This window comes from Ursus arctos, unplaced genomic scaffold (assembly GCF_023065955.2).
Source record: "Ursus arctos isolate Adak ecotype North America unplaced genomic scaffold, UrsArc2.0 scaffold_14, whole genome shotgun sequence".
NCBI lineage: Eukaryota > Metazoa > Chordata > Mammalia > Carnivora > Ursidae > Ursus > Ursus arctos.
In genome coordinates, this window is record NW_026622808.1 from 22,556,599 (window position 1) to 22,562,598 (window position 6,000).

The following is a 6,000-nucleotide window of genomic DNA, read 5'->3' on the forward strand; positions in this document are numbered from 1 at the left end:
TTTTAAGGGACCTCCACACTGTTTTCCAAAGTGGCTGTACCAACTTGCATTCCCACCAACAATGTAGGAGGGATCCCCTTTCTCCGCATCCTCTCCAAAGTTTGTTGTTTCCTGCCTTGTCAATTTTTGCCATTCTAACTGGTGTAAGGTGGTATCTCAAAGTGGTTTTCATTTGAATTTCCCTGATGGCTAATGATGTTGAACATTTTTTCATGTGTCTTTTAGGCATTTGTATGTCTTCATTGGAAAAGTGTCTGTTCTTATCTTCTGCCCATTTTTTTAATTTGATTATTGTTTCTCGTGTATTGAGTTTGAGAAGTTCCTTATAGATCCTGGATACCAGCCTTTTATCTGTAGTTTAATTTGCAAATATCTTCTTCCATTCTGTGGGTTGCCTCTTTGTTTTGATGACTGTTTCCTTTGCTGTGCAGAAACTTTTCATCCTGATGAAGTCCCAAAAGTTCATTTTTTCTTTTGTTTCCCTTGCCTTTGGAGACATGTCGTGAAAGAAGTTGCTGTGGCCAATGTCGAGGAGGTTACAGCCTGTGTTCTCCTCTGTGATTTTGATGGATTCCTGTCTCACATCGAGGTCTTTCATGCATTTGCAATTTATCTTTGTGTATGGTGTGAGAGAGTGGTCAAGTTTCATTCTTTTGTATATAGCTGTCCAATTTTCCCAGCAACATTTAGTGAAGAGAATTTTCCACTGGATGTTTTTTCCTGCTTTGTCAAAGATTAGTTAACCATAAAGTCGAGGGTCCATTTCTGGGTTCTCTATTCTGTTCCATTGGTCTATGTGTCTGTTTTTGTGCTGGTACAAGATTTCTTGGTGATCACACCTTTGTGGTATAGCTTGGTGAGAATTTTTGCATCCATGTTCATCAGGGATCTTGGTCTGTAATTCTCCTCTTTGGAGGGTTCTTTGTTCAGGTTTTGGGATCAAGGTAATGCTAGACTCAAGGAAGAGTTTGGAATTTTTCCTTCCATTTCTATATTTTGAAACAGCTTCAGAAAAATAGGTAATAGTTCTTTAGAAGTTTAGTAGAATTCCCCTGGGAAGCCATCCAGCTCTGGACTCCCATTTGCTGGGAGATTTTTTATTATTGCTTCAACTTCCTTATTGCTTATGGGTGTGTTCAGGTTTTCTATTTCTTCCTGTTGCAGTTTTGGTAGTTTATATGTGTCTAAGGATGCATCCACCCCTAAATTCCTAAAACTCATGCAGGAATTCAGCAAAGTGGCAGGATATAAAATCAATGCACAGAAATCAGTTGCATTTCTATACACTAACAATGAGAAAGAAGATAGAGACATTAAGGAGTTGATCCCATTTAGAGTTGCACCAAAAACCGTAAGATACCTAGTAATAAACCTAACCAACAAAGTAAAGAATCTGTACTCAAAAAACCGTAGAACACTCATGAAAGAAATTGAGGAAGACACAGAGAAATGGATAAACATTACATGCTCATGGATTGGAAGAATAAACATTATTAAAATGTCTATGCTACCTAGAGTAATTTATACATTCAATGCAATCCCTATCAAAATACCATCAACTTTTTTTTTCTTTTTTTACTGAGCTGGAACAAATAATCCTCAAATTTGTATGGAAGCAGAAAAGATCCTGAGTAGCCAGAGGAGTGTTGAAAAAGAAAAACAAAGCTGGGAGATCGCAATGCCTGACCTCAAGCTATATTACAAAGTTGTCATCATCAAGACAGCATGGTACTGGCACAAAAACAGACACATAAATCATTGAAACAGAATAGAGAACACAGAAATGGACCCTCAACTTTATGGTCAACTGATCTTCAACAAAAGAAGAAAGAATTTCCAATGGAAAAAGGCGTCTTTTCAATAACTGGTATTGGGAAAATTGGACAACTACATGCAGAAGAGTGAAACTGGACCATTTTCTTATTCCATATACAAAAATAGATTCTAAATGGATGAAAGACCTCAGTGTGAGACAGGAATCCATCAAAATTCCAGAGGACAGCACAGGCAGTAACCACTTCGACCTCAGTCACAGCAACTTCTTGCAAGATGCATTCCTAAGGACAAGGGAAACAAAAGCAAAAATGAACTTTTGGGACTTCATCAAGATAAAAAGCTTCTGCACAGCAAAGGAAATAGTTAACAAAATTAAAGGCAACCTACAGAATGGGAGAATATATTTGCAAATGACACTACAGATAAAGGGCTGGTATCCAAGATCTATAAAGGACTTATCATACTGAACACCCAAAAAACATATAATCCAGTCAAGAAATGGGCAGAAACCAAATGAAGGGGGGGTAAGTAGAAGGGGAAATGACCCATGAGAGACTATGGACTCTGGGAAACAAACTGAGGGCTTCAGAGGGGAGGGGGGTGGGGGACTGGGACAGGTCAATGATGGGTATTAAGGAGGGCACATATTGCATGGTGCACTGGGTGTTATATGCAAATAATGAACATGGAACATTACATCAAAAACTAAGGATATACTGTATGGTCACTGACATAATATAATAAAAATTATTATAAAAAATAAAAATAAAAAATAAGAAAAAAAAACAAAATAAAACAAAAAAAAATGGGCAGAAGACATGAACAGACACTTCTCCAAAGAAGACCTACAAATGGCCAACAGACACATGAAAAAATGCTCCACATCACTTGTCATCAGGGAAATACAAATCAAAACCATAATGAGATATCTCTCCACACTGGTCACAATTGCTAAAATTAATAAATCAGGAAGCATCAAATGTTGGCAAGGATGCGAAGAAAGGGAAACCTTCTTACACTGTTGGTGGGACTGCAAACCAGTGCAGCCACTCTGGAAGACAGTATGGAGGTTTCTAAAAGGTGAAAACAGAGCTACCCTATGACCTAACAATTTTACTACTAGGGATTTACCTCAAAGATACAAATGAAGTGATCCACAGGGACCCATGTACCCCAATGTCTATAGCAGCAAAGTCCACAACAGCCAAACTATGGAAAGAGCCCAGATATCCATTGACAGATGCATGGATAAAGAAGAGGTGGTACATATATACAATGGAATACTACTCAGCGATCAAAAAAAAAAAAAAGAATTCTTGCCATTTGCAATGACATGGATGGACCTAGAGGATATTATTCTAAGCCAAATATCTCAATCAGAGAAAGACAGTTATGATATGATCTCACTCATATGTGGAATTTAAGAAACAGAACAAGAGCATAGAGGAAAGGAGGGAAAAGAAAACAAGATGAAATCAGAGAGGGAGACAAATCATGAGAGACTTTTAAGTATAGGAAACAAACCGGGGGTTGCTGGAGGGGAGGTGGTTGGGTGTTGTGGTAACTAGTTGATGGACATTAAGAAGGGCTTGTCAGGTAATGAGCACAGGGTTTTTTAGAAGACTGATGAATCACTGAACTGTACTTCTGAAACTAATAATACATTTTATGTTAATTAGTTGAATTTAAATAAAATAGAAATAAAAAATTAAAACTCCAAATTCTAGTATATGCCATATGCATTCTGCTGATACTAAGATAGTACTTCAGAAAAGGAAATGAGTTGGAGAGAGAAAGAGAGATTGAGAGAGAGCGATTCACATTTTCCTTTCCAATTAAGGGTATTTTCAGGGGCGCCTGGGTGGCACAGGGTTAAGCATCTGCCTTCGGCTCAGGGCGTGATCCTGGCAATCTGGGATCGAGCCCCGCATCGGGCTCTTCTGCTATGGGCCTGCTTCTTCCTCTCCCACTCCCCCTGCTTGTGTTCCCTCTCTCGCTGGCTGTCTCTATCTCTGTCAAATAAATAAAATCTTTTAAAAAAGGGGGTATTTTCAACAAATATGAATTTTTATTCAGAGTGACCTAGGTTCAAATACTGTTTTGGCTACTTATTAATTGTGTGGTGTTGGGTGGCTTAGTTAAAATTGCTGAATGTACTTCTATAATTACAAAATTAGGAAAAGAATGTCTCCCTCTGTCTGGGGTGGGGGAGGGAGGTTGATACAAGGACCTGGAACACTGTAAGTTCTTGATAAATATTGCCTGCATTTTATTTCTTTCCATCAATGATGTAGGGTTATCGTGGGTTCAGTGAGAAGGAATGGCCATGAATTAAAATACAGACTTTTGGTTGTCCCTGGGTGGCTCAGTCATTTAAGCATCTGACTCTTGATTTTGGCTCAAGTTATGATCTCAGGGTCCTGTGATTGTGTCCTGTACTGGGAGTGGAATCTTTTTAAGATTCTCCCTCTCCTCTGTCCTTTCCCACCCGCTTGTACACAGGGACCCGATCTCTCTATCTCATAAATACATAGATACATACGTACATACATACATACATACATAAAATGTTAAAAAAAAAAGAAAGGACCATCATCATAGAGACATTAACCTAATAGGTAGACAGATACATGACCAAAGCCTGATTGGCATGACTCACTACACCCTGATTACTTAAGATAGTTCTGCAGAAGAGTCATAAAAACCCCTAAACCTAGAAACTCTGGGGCCCAGCCTCTTGGGCCCCCTCGCTCTCTGGAGCTTTATACTGTTGCTCAATAAACTTTGCTTTGCTGTCTACCACTCTTCTTCTGGTCTACCTTTTCATTCTTCAAAGTGGTGTGACCAAGAACTGTGGGGACCTAAGGGAATAGAAATCGTGTAACACTGGTGTATGGACCACTCTTTGATTAACAAAGCTGTGATCCTGCATTAGAGGTAAGTATGGGGAGTTTTAGGCATTTGTCACCAAATACTGTCATGGCATGAAATTTTGAAGAAATAGTATATTCACTCCTTCTCGAGGCTGTAAATTCCGTGTTTATTGCTTTCATAACTGAACAGAGTAGTACACTTATGATAAAGACTTTGTAGTAGACAGAGGAAGGCCCTCCCAAATATGTCCCCGCCCTAATCTGCAGGGCCTTTACTGTGTTATTTGTTATAGCAAAGAAAGGTTAAGGTAGCAGACTGTACAGGGTTGCTAATCAGCTGCGTTAACATACAAAGCTTACCTATCATTGTCCAGGTGGGACGAAGGTAATCACAATGGTCCTCCAAATGTTGACGAGCCAGGAGCCCAGGAATCAGGCGACCAGCAAGAGAGACTGTAATTGGAAAGAAAACAGATTCTCCCTTGAGCCTCAAGAAGGACGTCAACCTTGCAGACATCTTGCTATTAGTCCAATGAGACTCCTTCCAAGCTTCTGACTCCAAAACTATAAGATCACATACGTGTTTGTTTCAAGCAACTAGTGGGGATATTTTACAGCAGCAGGAGGCATCTCATATAGACATAGTCAACCAAACTATTCGAGGACACTGACTTTAAGCCTCTCAATTCACTCATCAGCTTCTCTTGGAGAAGGGCAATTTGCATTTAAGGAACCCAATTAAATAGAAAAAGAGAATTGAGGGGCACCTGGGTGGCACAGCGGTTAAGCGTCTGCCTTCGGCTCAGGGCTTGATCCCGGCGTTCTGGGATCGAGCCCCACATCAGGCTCCTCTGCTATGAGCCTGCTTCTTCCTCTCCCACTCCCCCTGCTTGTGTTCCCTCTCTCGCTGGCTGTCTCTATCTCTGTCAAATAAATAAATAAAATCTTTAAAAAAAAAAAGAAAAAGAGAATTGAATTGGTTTGGAGATATTCTGCCCCATCAGCTGGTGCCATGAATTCCTCATGGCATGTCTGGTCTGACACTGAGGCCTATGAAGCAGTGACATGGGAAAGGAGCTTAGGATCAAAATTAAGGCTACCCATTGTAATTTGCAATTTTGTGCCCATATTTTGCATCCTTTTATTTCATGTTGATTCGACCATTCATTCTTTTCACAACCACTACACTGGTATGTTTTCTTTGGAGTAAAAATTAATTTCCATGTATTTCATTATTTTCTTACAATATTCATATGAAGTTATTTTTAGAATTCCACACTGCTTTCAGCAACAAGGAAAGAGATCCAGGGATCTGAAATTTTTAACAATTACCTAACAAAGCAGATAAACA